This window comes from Acinonyx jubatus, chromosome D1, assembly GCF_027475565.1.
Source record: "Acinonyx jubatus isolate Ajub_Pintada_27869175 chromosome D1, VMU_Ajub_asm_v1.0, whole genome shotgun sequence".
Classification (NCBI taxonomy): domain Eukaryota; kingdom Metazoa; phylum Chordata; class Mammalia; order Carnivora; family Felidae; genus Acinonyx; species Acinonyx jubatus.
Window position 1 is genome coordinate 18,332,039 of NC_069390.1, and position 16,995 is coordinate 18,349,033.

The following is a 16,995-nucleotide window of genomic DNA, read 5'->3' on the forward strand; positions in this document are numbered from 1 at the left end:
TCTGTCGATGCTTGATCTTCGGCACGCTTTCCCCTGTTGGCCTCCAGACCTGGATGGTCTGTGTCAAGGCCTTTCAACATGATCAAACACAGCATCCAGCACTGGGGACAGCTTGGCAAGCGTGAGGTGCAAGGGGTGTTTCACATGAGCACTTAAGCCGCCAATAACCAGGCGGCCCCAGAGCAGGGGAACCCAGCCGCCACTCCCGGAGAGCTCCATTAACATTTCCGACCCATGCACGCAGCCGGGGGTTTGAATCTTGTTGGCAAAAGACCAGAGAGGCAGGCGGCTAGTGGTGCCAGCGAGGGGGTGGCGACAGGGGCCAGAGCCTCGAAAAGGGTACCATCAGGGCCATGGTGACTGCGGCCTAGGTCACCGGGACCCTAAGACGAATGGTAGCAATAAAGAGCCAACACGGTGCTGAGTGAGCGCTCTGCCCCGTTCTCTACAACAGACCACAACTGTGCGGACCCTTCCACGGATGAGGCTCAGGCTGACCGACCTACCCAACGGCACAGAGCTGGCAAGTGGGGAAGCCAGGAGTCAAACCTGGCATTGAGGTATTTTAGGAACAAGCCCCCAATGAGGGAGCAGATCCCGAGTGAGGAGCAGACCAAAGGAGAAAACCAGAATGCCTTCCGTGTGTTTTTGCCCCCATGCCAACTTCTGTTCCTGGCATGTGTGGGCCATTCTGCCCATCCCCAAGCTTCTCTCCGTCCCTCCACCTCCACCCGGGACGTCCGTGGGCACATCTGGGCAAGATCAGTTGTGCACCAACTTACACACACACACACACACACACACCCCAAAACTGTTTTTAGTAAATATAAAATAAAATAATTGCTTTCAAAACAGGCTTTGGCTCGAAACATATGCTTTGCACGCTCTTGGGCAAATGGCTTCACCACTCTGAGTGCCTTGGCTTGTCCCTCTGCAAAAATGGGTTAACGGTGGCTCCTACCACATGGGCTCACACTGTGGAAGCCCTGAGCCTGGCACTTAGGCAGCAGGCCATAAATGTGTGAGCTTTCATTGTAGTCCTAGGCAGGCAAGGTGCAGTGTGGGCAGACCGGGGTACCAGAAGCATCTTGGAGCCCAGCAATGATGAAGCCACGGGGTTTCCCAGTGATAAAGCCACAGAACCTTGCCTCTGTGAGAACTACCCATCGCTCGGTGGCCAGGATAATGGGGGACTCTGGTCAGATACCCTGCTGGGGGAGCAGAGGTTTGCCAGAGGAGGCTGGGGTCAGGCAGGGTCCCACCTTAGGAGGAGCCTGAGTGAGGAGCACGGTGCCCAGGCAGAAGTACCACGGGCTAGAGCCCCACTTACGGCAACGCTGGCATCTTCTCTCCTCCCTCACCTCAAGTGGTGTCAGGGGCCTCACTTGTCCCCAGGCCCCTCAAGCTGAGGGGGCCAAAGCCCCTAGAAGGCCTCATGCTGCTCACAGTCATCCAGAGGCTGCAGAGGAGGTGGCGATGGGCCTAGCCCAGGTCCCCTGTGCTCGGCGGTGTGCTGGACCCACACCAACTCATACAAACCTGTTCCAACTTGTGAACCTCCCCAACATGTTTTCAGGAATTTCACCCTTAAAAATTCAATGATATGAACACACTGTTAAATACATTATATTAAAACAAAGGTAACAAATAATCAAAACTCATCGCTTCCTGGGGACTCGGTTGAGCGTCCAACTTCTGCTCAGGTCGTGATCTCATGGCTCGAGGGCTGGAGCCTGGCATTGGGCTTTGCACTGACAGCACAGAGCCTGCTTCAGGTTCTCTGTCTCCCTCTCTCTCTGCCCCTCCCCTGCTGGCGCTCTCCAGTACATATATTTACTATCACGAATGCCACGAGATCACTTGTATCTATGGCATGTGCAGGAAGTACCCCACCATGGTGCACCGATGCAGACCTCTTCCCAGCTCTGCCTTCTGGGATATTGCCTTGGGAGCCTGAAATTGGCCTCGGGGAGTTTTCCATTTGGGCGATCAGCAAACCCTCCAGGCCAGGGTCAGGCAAACCCTCCAGGCCAGGGCTGACCCTCTCCGGAGCAGGTTAAACATTTAGAAGCACACCAACACCCGCGGGCCGCTGGGGCGCTGCGATGGGTACTCGGGGCCAGAGCCCAACCTCCCTAACGGAGGGAGGCGAGGCTGTTCTTCTCTACTGGGATTTACTTCCACCCCAGACCTCCAAGACTTATTTTAGAACAAGTGAGGAGGCTCCGGAATTGATTGGACCCATTGTTCCCCATCCCGCCGGTGGACCCCGCCCCCCATTGTCCACGGCCCCTCCCAGCGGCTCAGAGGCTCCTCCAAGACCGGAGCTGGGAGGGGCCTCGCGGTCGGAGCCTTGGACCGCAGCCCCGCGCCTATTGTGAGCTCCCCATCTGAGGATCTCGGGGTTTCCTTGTCCCTGGGCCTCAGAACCCACTGGGGAGCGGCCTGTTTATGGCAAATGATGCCTGTTTGCTTTGATTTCTAGTTCAGACCCTGGGGCCACTACTGTGTCCCCATAAATTAAAGGCTGCGTGTATTTGAGGGAATTAAGCAAGACTGTGAAGGCCTGGGAACGTCGGGGCCTTCGGAGAGGGCAGGCATGGCGTGTATCATGTCCACATCAAGGCCGGTGTCTCTGGACTTGGGGTGACACCATGTCTGCTCTAGACCCACATCCTGGGTAGGAAGAGAAACAACAAGGCTCCGTGACCTCTTGTTCTTCCCTTTTCCAGTCTTTGCTCAAACTTTGCTCCTGTCCAGGAGGTGCTCCCCCCCCACCCCGGCCCCCATCACACACCCCAAACTGAGGGAGGGTCTCAATCTTTCTTTCAGGGTCCCGCCCAGGATAAGCATAAGAATGTCCAGGATGTGCCTAGTCTCACTCTTCCATGCTTAATTTTTTTTTTTTTAATTTTTAATGTTTATTTTTGAGAGACAGAGCGTGAGCAGGGAAGCCGCAACGACAGAGGACCCGAAACGGGCTGTATGCGGACAGGCTGACAGCAGTGAGCCCCATGCGGGGCTCGAACTCACGAACCCACGAGATCATGGCCTGCACCGAGGCTGAGCCTCAACCGACTGAGCCACCCAGGCGCCCTGATATTTTTTCTTTTTTTTCATTGTGTTAAAATGCATGCAACATAAAGTTTACCACCTAACCGTTTATTAGTGTGCGGTTCAGTGGCATTAACTACATTCACGGTGCTGTGTGGTTATGCCCACCATCCGTCCCCCTAACGCGTTCCATCTCGTCAGTCTGAGACTCTATTTACCCAAACTCCCCGTTCTCCCTTCTTCCCAGTGCCTGACAACCATCATTCCACTTTTGGGCTTTTTGATTTTGACCCCTCTAAGCACCGCATGTAGGTGGAATTATACAATATTTTTGAGACTGGTTTATTTCACTGAACATATTGTCCTCCAGGATCATCCGTGTTGTAGCATATTGCAGAATTTCCTTCCTTTTTAAGGCTGAATAATATTCCATTGTACGTGTGTACGCTCATTAGTAATCCCATTCATCAGTCGGTAGACACTTGGGTTGCGTCCACGTTTTAGCTGCTGTGAATAATGCTGCTATGAACATGGGTGGGCAAATACTTCTTTGAGACCCTTCTTTCGGTTCTTTCGGGTATACACTCAAAAGTAGAATTGCTGGCCCATATGGTAATTCGATTTTTAATTTTTTGAGGAACCTGCAGACTGTTTTCTACAGCAGCCATACCCTTTAACATTCCCACCAACAATGCACGAGGGTTCCGATTTCTCCACATCTTCGCCAGCACTTGAGTTCTGTTTTTGGGCGTTTTTGTTTTTGTTGGTGACCGCAGCCATTGTGATGGGTGCGAGGTGGTTTTGATTTGCATTTCCCTGACGATGAGTGACACTGAGCATCTTTTCATGTGTTTATTGGCCATTGGTATATCCTCTTTGAAGAACTGTCTCTTCAAGTCCTTTGCCCATTTTTGAATGTTTATTCCTTTGCTGCGTTTAGGAGTTTCCTCTATATTCTGCATATGAAGCCTTTATCAGATGGATGATTTGCAGGTGTTTTCTCCCATTCTGTGGGGGTGCCTTATCGCGCTACGGATGGTGTCTTACGAGGCACAAAATTTCCAGTTTTCATGAAATCTAGTTTGTCTGGTTTTGCTCTTGCTGCCTGTGCCTTTGGCGTCACATCCGAGACATCATCGCCAAATCCAGTGCCATGAAGCTTTGTCCTCTGATTTCTTTCAAGAGTTGAACCATTTCAGGTCTTATGTGTAGGTTCTCAGTCCATTTTGAGTTACCGTTTATATACGGTGTGAGGTAAGGGTCCGGTTCTGTCCTTTCACATGAGGATATCCGGTTTTCCCAGCACCATTCCTTGGAAAAACTGTCCTCTCCCCATGAAATGGTCTCAGCACCTTTGTCAAAAATCATTTGACTGTATGTGCAAGGGTTCATTTCTGGGCCCTCTATTCTATTCCATTGGTCTATATGTCTGTCTTTATGCCAACACCACAGTGTTTTAATTGCTGTAACTTAATAGCAGGTTTTGAAACCAGGAAGTGTGAGCCCTCCACTTTCATTCTTTTTCAAGATTGTTTCCACCATCCAGGGTCCGGTCCTGTGCTTGATTTTATTACACATGTTATTCAACAAATACCTGGTAAGTCCTCACTCTTCACTGTGTTCTAGGCCGTGGGGATTGGACGTGTCTAGCCCTAAGCTCTGGTGTGGTGGAGTTATGCCGTGGGGCAATGTCTGAGATAGGGCCCACAGCACGGCATTCCCATTTCACAGATCAGCACACGGAGGTTCAGCAAAGTAAAGCAACTTAGCCGCGAAGTCACAATGCTGGGGCGAATGGAGTCTGAAATTTCCAGCTTTCTGTCTCCCTCCCCCACCCCAACCAGCTTCTCTGGTCCTCTGTCCCCAGATAGCGGTGAAAGGAGGAGGGAGAGAACTAGGTAGGGCTGCCACTCCCTGGGACTCCGAGAGGGCCGTCTGAATGTCTAGAGGGGGTCTTCAGGCAGTTTGCTGTCCATGAGTGATAGAAGTTCCCTTCCAGCTCAAGGGACCTTTGACAAAGACTAAGTAACATCATTGTGTAAGATTTGGTGGCCGCAGCTCAGAATTCCCTTGCCACTTTCACTCTATCCCTTCCTCACAACCTCTATCACTTATTTTCTTGGATTATGGAGATTTGTGGGCAAGACTTGACATCCTGGTTGCTCTTGTGCTCCCTGGAGGCGGCATCCCTGACATACTGTCTGTACCTTGCATGAGCCCAGCGCAGGGCCCAGCACACGTAGGAACTCCAAAAAGTTCGTGTACAAAAGAAATGAGCACCATCCTCCTGTGTCCAAAAGTGGCCTGGGCTGCCTCCATCAGACGGAGGCAACTTCTCCCCAGTGACCTGGTAGGGTTAGAAGATCTCAGGGCTGGCTGTGAATTTGAAGAGTACGGGCATATAACCTTTCAGGCTCCAGTTGAAAGGGGAGCACAGAGACCTTCTTCAAAAGAAAACTGCCCACGTCCATCCCTGATGCCCGGGCACTCCCGAGAGCTGCAGGTCAAGGGGCTTCAGGTCTCGGGGGCACCCATCAGTGGGGACAATCCATGCAGAGGGGACTGACACATACACCCCCCAGCATAGGGGGAAACCAAGGCCCAGAGAAGGGGAGTCACTTGGCTGAAGTTTAACCTTCATTTATCGCCTCTCTGAGGCAAGCACTTTACATTCTTTTTTTTTTTTTTTAATATTTATTCACTTTTGAGAGAGAGAGAGAGAGAGAGAGAGAGAAACAGAGTACGAGCAGGGGAGGGCAGAGACACAGAATCTATTTGAAGCAGGCTCCAAGCTCTGAGCTGTCAGCACAGAGCCCGACACGGGGCTCGAACCCATGGACTGCGAGATCATGACCCAAGCTGAAGCCCAACGCTCAACCCACCGAGCCACCCAGGCGCCCCTACATTCTTGATAGTGTTTATCATGTACACATGGATGTACGACTCTCTCTTGGAAGCCCTGTTGTCAACTCTGTTGGGTATATACCCAAAGGAGAATCATTGGATCATACAGTAATTCTATTTTTTATTTTATGGGTAACCACCGTATGGTTTCCATAGGGTTTATACCACTTGACATTCCCTCCAGCAGTGGCTCATTGTGTCCCTCTGAGGTCAGCTCTGTCATCATTCTCTGTCACAGGTGTGCAGACTGAGACCTACCTGCCCAAGCTTGGAGGCTGGCTGCAGACCTGGTCTCCCACCCCTCCCGCCATGCTGCCTGCTCTGCACTGGGGATGGCGAGTCCTGCTTCATGGGCTTACCAGCGGAGTTAAGGTGAGAGAGCCTGTGGAGCCCTGTCACACCATGCCAGGCCCAGGGTGATGCCCAATCAAGAGCCCTTTCTCCACAGGGAAGTAGCATCACAGAGTGCTTTCCAGGTTTTATTTTTGTATTTGTTTTATATCAAATTTAATTTAATGTCACATTGGCTTCCATACAACACCCAGGGCTCATCCCAACAGGTGCCGTCCTCCGTGCCCATCACCCACTTTCCCCTCCCCCGCCACTCCCCATCAACCCTCAGTTGGTTCTCAGTGTTTCAGAGCCTCTTATGGTCAACACTCAGATCCCAATGATGGCCGAATCCTTTTGCTGTTCCAAAGTTTCGGTGACCCATAGCGTACATGAAGCAAAGTCTTAAGTGCGCAGCTCAGTGAATATTTGTTTGTATGCATTGGGATATCCATCCTTCAGATCAAGAAATAGACTTTTTCCAGCACCCCAGAGAGTTCTCTCTGCCCCCTCCCCATTAACGCTCTCACAAAATGCTCTCAGTCATCAGCTGACAAGTATATACATACATCCACTCAGTAGGTGCCGGTTGCTATCGGTGGTGTTGTTATCGTCCTTAGCCCAATTGCCAGGACCTTCTGCCAGCTCAAGGCCACACACCGAGAGGCGGTGCCTAGGGCTGGTTCCATAAGTCAGTGAGGCACGTAATCCTACGTGGGGGACCTTGAAAGGCTACCATCAGCACCTTCAGCTCTTATTTTGGGACTTGAAGGATTTCCGGTCTTTGGAGTGTTCCCCGGGGAGACGCCTGCACCTGGGAAGGGACAGACTGTCCACTTTTGTGAGTGAAGCTCTTTCATTCATTCCCATTTTTCAGATTAAGAAACTGAGGCTATCTTGGAGTCCGTGAAGGCACCAGTTGCTGTGGCCCTTGGAGCCTGGTCTGAAACCAAAGTCCCCGAAGGTACCAGCTGCTTGACGGTCCCTGGGAGCTGTTGCCAGTAGGTCTATCTGTCTCATTTGGGTCAGAACAGTGCCCTGTGTGGACAGAGCACCACCCCTGGCCCCCTCCCGAGATCACCATTCCAGGGAGTAGCGGGAGGCAAGGCCATTCTGCCAGGACACCCTTAGCTCCACACGGCTTGCCCTCTCTGCCACTCCAAAGGGCCTCACCCTCCCTGTTTCCCATCAACGCTTCAGCACGCATGAAATATTAGGAAAATAGGGTTGAGTATTAGGTAATGACTGTCCAATTTATTCTGACAGCAAGAACCAGAGGGAGGAAATTGACATTGGTGATTTTACTTAGGCCCTGACAACCTTAATTAATCTTTACTCCTTTCCCAGAAAGCAAGGGCCTGCTATGGCGGTGTGAGCACAGGCGGAGTCCTCGAATGTGCTGACCACCCTTGGCGCGGACAAGGCCGCCAACTTGCGGAGCCCAGAAGGACCCAGCGTGGCTCCCAAACAGACCAGGAGCTCCTCCTGGGTCCCTCTAGCCGAGGCCAGCCTCTGCGTCCTCCTTAGCTCCTCCAAGGGAGGCAGAAAAAGCCAGAGAGCCTCTACCCACTGCTCAGAAGGTAAAACTGAGGCGTGGAGAGGGGCCTCGTCTTGCCAGAAGCCCACTGTGAACCAGCCCCACAGTCCTCTAGCAACCCAGAGGGCACCACGCCTCAGCAGCAAGGTTGGCCATGTCCTGTCAGTGGCCTTCAGCGGACGCATCGAGGAGAGGGCAACCCAGGATCATTTGAAACCCTGGGCTTCTGGTGCCATCCCAGAGACCCCTGCATGAGAGTGTGGGAGTGCAGGCCAGTTCTGCCAGGCCATGAAGGCAGGGCTGAGGCTCCCCCGCCAGCATCCCCATCCCGACTGCCCCACTGGGGAGCCCCCCACTCCATCCCTCGATCATGCAACAAAAGCTTCACTTTCAGGGCCCCCCAAATGGGGTTACGAGATTCTCTCACTTCTCAAACCAGCCCTGGGCACCACCCTTCAGTGTGTGTCTTTGAGCCGGCAGAAGGTTCTGGACATTGGCCCAAGGATGGTAACAGCAATGACAATAACAGCCAGTCCATATTGAGCGTATCCGTGTGCTAAACCCCTTATTACCGTGTAAGCCAGACAGTATTTGGGGTCCTTCATCACCTCTGTGAAGAGTGTACCGTTATTAACCCTTTCCTCAGAAGTGGCCGCTGAGATTCGGTGAGGGTCGGTCAGTCCGCCAAGGTCCCCCAGCTGGTGTGGCAGAACTGGATCTCAAGCCCACTTCTGTCTGTTTTCCCAAGCTGACCGTCCTCCCACGCGGTCCCAGGGCAGGTGACACAAAGATGGCGACCCTCCCTGACCTCATCCGAGCCTCTCCAGTCACTTTGCTTCCCAGCTCCCTGCACTTGGGCCTGGACTCTGTCAAGCACTGAGGAGGCTGAGCCCGCAGGGCCCTGCATACCTGTGGGCAATTGGGGAAGTCCCCTAGGGGTGGGTGACTCATCCCCCAGCTACGTGGGGGCGCTTCAGGGAGGCCAAGGGGGGGTGCCTCCTGCCTGTCCTCTCTAGTGGTACTCTCCAAAGCCCCACGGTTCCCAGGCTTGGCATGGTTCCAGGACAGGAACCACGGAGAGGAGAGAATTGGACATTGCACCGGCCCATGCTACCCACGCTCTTTCCCTGTTGGGTCCCTTTACTGGTCTTATGAGCCACAGTGTCACCCCATCCCCCATAAAATGGGGACATTTGCGCCGTCCCCATGGGAAATGTCTGGAGGCTCCAACCACGGGACCATGCGGTGTGCTATGTGCCCCAGGTACTCACGATAGCTTCGCTAACAAAAGTAGGTCATGTTTCCATCAATAGCCTTAACTAGAGAGGTTTCTGGATGTAACAAGAACAAAAACAAACAAACAAACAAAAAACTTTGGACGCAAAAGGCGCGCGTTTGCATTGGGCCGTGCCCCTCACGGTCTCGGTGTTTCTTAGGCTCCAGACTCAGTTTCTTCATCTGTAAAATGGGCTTAATGATCTCTGCCTTGCCAGATTGTTCTGATCCCATGAAATCATAATATATGCAATCTGTTTCAATACAACAACATTCTTTAATGAAACAGTAGCAAGAAAGTCAAGTGGCTTGTCCCGGGTCACACAGCCGGCGAACTGGCTGAGTCAGAATTTGACCCCAGAGCCCAGGCTGTTCCAGCCTCTGGCGGGGAAGATGCCAGGGTGCCGGAGGTAGAAAGAAGTGGGAGCCCCCCGGGCCCCCTCCCGTCCCCCCCTCTGCCTTCCCCGCCCGGGGCCGCCCGGGGCCCCAGCATCCAGTGAAGGGCGCCAGCACCAGCCCTGGCGCCACATGAAAGGTCCCAAGCTGCTCTGGGAGCCGGCTTCACACTCAGAGCCGCCTTCCCACAGAAACGTGTCAAAAAGTCAGTTTGATCCCCGTCTGCTCTGTGTGTTCCCACAGCCCTTCCCGCACCCCGCCCCCCACCCCGCCCCTGAGGTCTGCGGCCTCCCAGTGGCTCCAGAGGCGGGGACATCATTCCAGCATTTTCCATGGATTCATTTCCAGCAAACGGAGAGGCCTCACCTCCCCACCTCAGCCGGCTGCCGCGGTTGCAAGGGGCGGCCTGTCACAGGCCTCCCCTCTCCTTACCTTTCAGAGAGGTGACGGTCCAGTTTGGGAGGAGTTACAGCTTCGCTCCTGGTCCCACAGCATCGTCTCCTGGGGCTACGGCTAGCTGACCCCTGGTGGAAGTCCGCTGCCTAAATTCACCCCGGTAGCCGGGACCCAAGGGCGACTCTCCCCCCTGTCCAGTCGGAAGAATTGAGGGAAGAGAGTCTCTGGGAGCCACCGTGGGTATTTTCCACTGGGCAGATTTGCCCGGAGGGTGTGTTTACTTATGAAGATCCCGAGAACAGTGCTTCCCGGTGGGGGAAATTGTTCTGGGCGGACCAGTGAGGCCTCAGGGCTTTCCACAGTGAACACAGCAAGGGTACCCAGAGGGAAAGAGGCAGAAAAAACAACCCCAGTTGCCACTTCTCGGGCATTTGCTACGCTCACCTCCCTCCTTGCCTGCGTGGTCTTGTTCAGTCACCCTGCACCCATTTTACAGATGAAGAAGCTGAGGTTTGCCGCACCAACACAGGGGCTGTAGCTGCTAAACTTCCCGGGTTCCATGGAATCCAGTGTGACTGCAGCCCCCTGGGCTTGAACAATACACTGTGGTGTAAGGATCTGAACCCCATGCCCGGCTCAAACTCAGAGAATTTAACCAGTGCCCTCCACTAGCAGCAGCCAGCAGGGCCAGGGTGATGCATAGACCAGTTCTCGCATGAGCAAGTAGCTACTTGCCAGTCCTTATTATGTGTTTCCCGCCCTTCCTACCTGTGCTCAGGGCCTGGAGAGAGACGGACAGCCCGGAGGAAACCAGCTTCACTCAGGAGATGGGGAGGCCCTCCCAGTTCTGAGGGGTGTTGGCCATTAGCAACCTGGCCGGGGTCATCTTCCCCAGAACGTTCCGTTTCTTCCAAGACGGCAAGGCTCTAGCAGCTGAGCACGGAGAGAGGCAGCGGGGCCAGAACCCCTCACGGACTCCTTCTCCAGGGGCCAAATGGGAGCCTCTGGGGGAGAAACGTTACTGAGGACCTGTTGGGTGTCGTCAACCCTTCCAGCAACTGGGAATTTGTTCGTACCTCCTTTTTGAAGAGACTGGGCCTTGTTTCTTGCTCCAAATCACATAGTCATTAAATGGCAGCGTTGGGACCCGTACTCTGCAACATCTGAGTAAAGTTCATGCTCTTGCCAACTCTCCAGGGCTTCCTAAGGGCAGGGCATGACATGGGGCCTCCCACCACCATGGGGGTGCTCGAGGACACCGCCCGTAAGTGTCCCGGCACCCCGTGAGACAGTAAATCCCCAGTTACAAAGTGCATCGACAACTAGTTGCAATTCTATTAAAACAACAATATTGGTGCCTGTCACGGATTGGGTGCTTCCTATGTGCTAGGCAGTGTTTTAAGCAAGTTATATCGTAAACTAATCTACTATTATCCCCACGTGAGAGATCAAGTGATTGAGGTTCGGAGAGTTCAAGCAACTTGCCCAAGGTCACACAAGTGGAATTTGAGGAAGGACTAGGCAACGTGAGTGTTTGCTTTCTCGATCAGGGTGGCTGGGGCTCTCTCTGGACCTCGCTGTCTCATTCATTTCCCCAACGTTCATGGGAGTCTACTCTGTGTCCCCCAAGGGGAGCAAGAGGCACCTCAGCCCTCAAGGGCAGCTCTGGGTACTGGTGGCAGTCTGGGAATTGTCCCCTTACCTGCTCTTCCCTTTCTCGTGGTAATATAATTGTAACTAGACCCATGGCTTCACGTCCCAGACTCCTGTGCAACTCAGTCTGACCGTGTGGCTGTGTTCTGGCCAATAAGATGCAACCAAAGTACCAAGTGTGTTTCCAAGTCTTGCCCTTAAAATGCTGGGTCCGTGGATCCTGCCCTCTTCCCTCCCTCTGCCTGTTGGGTGGGGACGTGGCTGGAATTAGAGCAGTCACGTGAGAGCCACCTATTAAAGATGATGACGCTGCCCCATCAGCCTTGACTGCTATGTGAGAAAAGAATGCAATGGCAGGTTCTTTAGGCCACTGTATTTGGGGGGCTCTTTGTTACAGCTGTTGACCATACCCTCACCAGTCCACTGCTGCGAGGGTCTCATTGTCTGCTCCTGCCCCCTCGTTGGTCATTCCTTCAGTCCACAAACATTTGTTAAGCAACTGCCATGGGCCAGGCATCTTTGCAGCCCCTGGAGATACAGGAGTAGACAAGACTTACCAGAGAGAGCCCTGTGCTCATGGATCTGCATTCCAGTGGGGGGAGGCGGGCAATAAACAAAACAAAACAACGACCAAATGGAGAGGATCCTTTCCACTGGTAATAACGATGGAAACAAAACAGGCTAGGTTGGGGGGGCGTGTCTGTCAATGGATGGGTCAGTGAGAGCCTCTCTGGAACACGGGCATCGAGCTGACACCTGGAAGTTCCAGAAGGAGCCAAGGAGGTGAAGGGGGAAGAAGGTTCCGGCAAATGAGCCTGTGGGTTTGAGGGGCAGAGAGAAGGGGAGTGCCTGGATGGGGATGAGGGTCAGGGAGAGGGGATGCGGTCCAGGGGAAGGCAGCGACCAGCTTTTATTACCCAGTGCCACGGCGAGGTGTTTGGGTTGTACCCAAGTGTGACGACAAGCGATGGAAGGTCTGGCCGAGAGGAGACGTGATCTGAGTTACATCTTACAGTGACTGTTTTGGCTGCTTCGTGGAGACTTGGTTTGAGGATGGGAGGGTGGGGACAGTGGAAAGAGGGAGACCAGCAGTGAGCGCAGCTGGAAAGGAGGGAGACCTGTGGACCCAGGAGGGAGCACTAGAGGAGAGAGACGCACAGATACAGGACACGTTTGCAGATGGCACCTTGTGTTGTCCCCTCCCCCCCCCGCCCCAACCCCCCAAGGGTATTTGGAAAGGCAATCCTCAAGAAACATATGAGAGGCAGAATTCAAATCCAAGGCTGTAGACCTTGAAGTTCAAGGCTCATGTTTCCCAAATGCCAAGAATGTCCCCGTTAGAGATTCCTTTCCCTTAGGCTCACTCACTCTCTGCAGAGATGTGCAAAGGGCCAAACCCCTCAGTGTGCACCGAGACCATCAGAAATGTTCCCTGTAAAACTCCTTACTTCCACATCCACTTGTTTATCCAGAATGGTGCTCCCCATGAACACTCCCAGTGGACACCAGGTGCCTTCACTGGTCAGAACAGCAGGACCAGCGGGAGCCCTGGCTAACAAAATGTGCAGGAAAGAAGGAAGGCGCACAGGCAAACTCAGGACCACGGGCCTGGCCTCTAGATAATTTACTCCAGGAGTAAATCAGCAGTCAACAGAAGGAAGAAGAAACTGAAAAGAACAGAGCCACACACTGAGCCCTTGTTCTGTGCAAAACATCACACATGTTGTTTCTTACTTAATCTCATCAACCACATGATTGGATGCTACAATTATCCCCACCTAATAGATGAGCAGGAGCTGGTCCTCGTCTGGGCTTTGCACTTTCTCCTCAAGAGATGTCATTCCCCTGTGCTTAGACGCCCATGTGCTTGGGCGGGACCCCTGTGGCGTCTCTTAAAGAACTTGTAGGGTTTTTTTTGCCACCAATGGCTTAAACAAAAGGAAACCAATGCCTTGTCTGTACTCATTCATTCACTCATTCATTCATGTGCCGATCGTTCCCAAGTACCTCCTGTGTTTCAGCTACTGTACTAGGCACTGGGGATCCAATGGTGAAAGCAAACAGATATGGACCCCGCCTTCTGGATCACGTTGTCCGGTGGGAGAGAGAGAAGTCCATGAAATTGTCACACACAGAAATGTAGAATGAGTCCTGGGTCAGTGCTTCTGAGGGGAGGGTGAGTAAAGGGAAGGGTTGACTCAGCGCGGGATGGCTTCCCTGAGGAAGCAAAGACTGAGCTGACCACGGAGGGCACAGTGATGAAAAGCATCCAGGCCAGAGAAACAGCACATGCAACGAGGCTGGAGAGGCACAGGGGGCATGCAGGAATGGAGAGACGGATGGCTAGCGGGGAGCAGGTGTGCTTCAGGAAGCAGTGGCAGAGGTGGGCAGAGGCCAGGCCATGCAGGGACTCCAGGTCACAAGGAGGGTTGCAGAGTTTATCCTCTGAGCGACAGGGAGTCGCTGAGGGGTTTAAACACAGTGGGGTGGCGCCATCCAGTTTTGGTTTCCAGATCATTCCGGCAGCCAGGCAGAGAACAGATCTGCGGTACAAGACTGCGTAGGAGGAGGCCCGTGGGGAAAGGGCCTTGTCAGTAGCTGCCACTCTCCTGTGAGTAAACCCCTCACGCGTCCCTTGACTTCACGGAGTTAAGGACGTTTGAAAGATCCGGGAAGGTAACTAGTGAGGAACGGGATTGGACCCCAGGTGTCCTGCGTCCAGTCCAGGGCTCTCTGCCCTCTCTCTCGGGTGAACGGTGGCCCGCACGACGGGACCCTTGCAACAGAAAAGAGTTTTGCCGCCGCCCCCACTTTACTTGTGCTCATTCCTTATGCAAAGGGGTGACAGGACTTGGTAAAATGTCATGAGCCCTCGCTGGGCTGAAACCAAGTTGTTTTTTTCCCCTTGTTTTCCAAATTAATTCAACATTCCAAATGAATCCAGAGAGACTTCGTGGGAGCCCTTTCATGTGGATTGAAACTCATAAATTGCAATTTGCTGAGTTGCAGGAAGGCAGAGAATTGCGCCCCACCTCCTCCCACATGGCACCACCCTGTAGGGTCTGGAAGAGAGAAAAAGTTGGGGACCGCTCTCAAGTAGCTGTGGGCTTCATGCCTCAGACTTGGTGAAGGACAGTAGGGAGGGAAAACAGAATCTGGAAGCAGGGAGGATGGCCAGAGGTAGCTGTGGCTGATCCCGTGGGGGACAAAGCTAAGTGAACCCCAAGACAGCAGGACTGAGTTGCTGGGGAGCCCTTTAGGCTCAAGAAACTAAGAATATGGGGAGGACCTTTCCCAACGTGCTTCACCAAGGAGCTCTTTGAGAATGTGCCTTGGAGGAAAGGAGCCTTTCCAGCAAAGAAAAAACACTTCATGTCTGGATCAGAGGAGTTGCTCCTTATAGATGAACTCATTGTCACCAAGAAGGTGTAGAGAAAGTACACAGAGAGCCAAGGACTCCATTTAAAGAGGAAACATGCTGAGGTCTGAGGGTTGGCTCCTATAGGTTTAGTATTGCAGTTATGGGTTAGCCCTCCGGCACACTCCCCGTGCAAGCTGGCTTGGGGGCAATGCGTGGCATGGACCCCAGATTAATCCAGAGCTAGTGTTCTATCCTTCGTGTCTATTCCTGAATCCGGAATGATTTGGAAGACCCTTCAGGCAAGCAACGTTATGGAGACAGAGGTGTTTGTACACTATGGGGTTGCCAGAGCATGGGCCGTGATCTGAAGGAAGGAGCATGAAGGCCCGCCCTCACGGGGGCTCTTCACTCATGGTGGCTATGAACAGCCCCATGAGTGCGTGGGGACAGGAACTCACACGCCTCTAGATCACTCTTTAGCCATCCTGATTATTTCCCCTATCCAGCTGTTATGGACCACGTGTGTCCCCCATAGCTTATATGTTGAGGCTCTAACAGCCCCCATGTGACTGTATTCAGTGACAGAGCCTTACAGAGGCAATTAAGACAAAATGAGGCCCAAGTGTGGGGCCTTAATCCAATATGAACCGTGCCCTTCTAAGAAGAAGAGACTCCTGAGGTGTGTGCCCACAGAGAAGAGGCCATGGCGGGAAGATGGTCATCTGCAAGCTGAGGAGAGAGACCTCAGAGAAAACCAACCCTACCAGCACCTAGATCTTGGACCTCCAGCCTCCAGAACTTAGAAAATAAATTTCTGTTGTTTAAGCCACCCAGTCTCTGGTATTTTGTTATGACAGCAAAATACCGCCATAGATACACCGGGTCTGGCTCTCATGATGTGAACCTCTCTTTCCTTCTGTCACCTATTCCTACAAAGAGTAGCAACCTTTGCTTACCCCCAAATACTTGGAGTGACTCCAAGTTTTCTAGCCTTCTCCCCTCCTGGGGACAAGCAGTCAAGGAATATCAAGAGCCCTCAGTCAGTCCAGTGAGTTGAAAATAGCCTTTCTGAGCAGAGGTGATATCCCAGATGTTCACGGTGATTCTGTATGAGAAATTGTCTTGGGAAGAATTTGTTTGAAGCTTTCGTGAAACCGCTGCTAAGAAATTTGCACTGAGAATCATCAGGAAATGCTAAAACTCGCATGTGCAAATCTGCAGTTTAATAGGATATATACATCATCCCAACGTATCTTACCTCAATCACTTACTAATTACAAGCAGAGAAGCAGTAACTTTATACTGGAGAAAACTGGCCAACACCCTCTTACTCAAGAGGATAAAGTCAACCTCCACAACAAGGAGATGCACAAGACATCATGTGCCTCCAGATATGATACACTGAGGAGGACACAACAGCATCGCTTTGGTGATATTCCTGTCAAACATGCACAGCCCACACCTACACGCAAAGAAGCACCAGGCAAACCGAAATTGGAGAACATTCTACAAATAACTTATCTGCTCTGGAAAAATGTCAATGACTGAGGCACTGTTCCAGATTCAATGAGACCAAAGAAACGTTACAACTAAATGTAATGTGTGAGTCTGCGTTGGAATCTGGATGAGGAATGATTTCTGCAATGCATTCTCGAAGGGTTTGGAAAACTAATAAGTGTACATTATAAAGAGAGGCCGATAGGGGTACCCAGATGGCTCAGTCGGTTGAGCCTCTGACTTCGGCTCAGGTCATGATCTCGCAGTCTGAGTTTGAGCCCCGCGTTGGGCTCTGTGCTGACAGCTCGGAGCCTGGAGCCTGCTTCGTAGTCTGTGTCTCCCTCTCTCTCTGCCCCTCCCCCACTCATGCTCTGTCTCTCTCTCTCTGTCAAAAATAAACAAAACATTAAAAAAATTAAAGAGAGGCTGAGAAAGCAAATGAGACAGATATTAACAAGGGTAGATGTGCATGAAGGGCATACAGGGGTTCTTTGTTCTATTTTTGCAACTTTTCTATAACTTTCTGATTATTTCAAAATAAAAAGTGTTACAAAAACTCACTCACTCTACAGTACTCTTCATAAAATGAGCC

At 52.3% G+C, this 16,995-nt stretch overlaps 1 long non-coding RNA gene across 2 annotated transcripts; it reads left to right on the forward strand.

Annotated features, from left to right (window-relative positions):
• Positions 1-2,321: 2,321 nt before the first annotated feature.
• LOC128311788 (uncharacterized) lies at positions 2,322-11,206 on the forward strand. 2 transcript variants are annotated; one of them, XR_008290378.1, is made up of 5 exons: positions 2,322-2,680; positions 6,197-6,330; positions 7,166-7,252; positions 7,636-7,868; positions 10,671-11,206. It is a non-coding gene; the product is annotated as an uncharacterized LOC128311788 (long non-coding RNA). The 2 variants fall into 2 exon arrangements; XR_008290377.1 differs by lacking the exon at positions 10,671-11,206 and having other exon boundaries at positions 7,636-8,701.
• Positions 11,207-16,995: the final 5,789 nt, after the last annotated feature.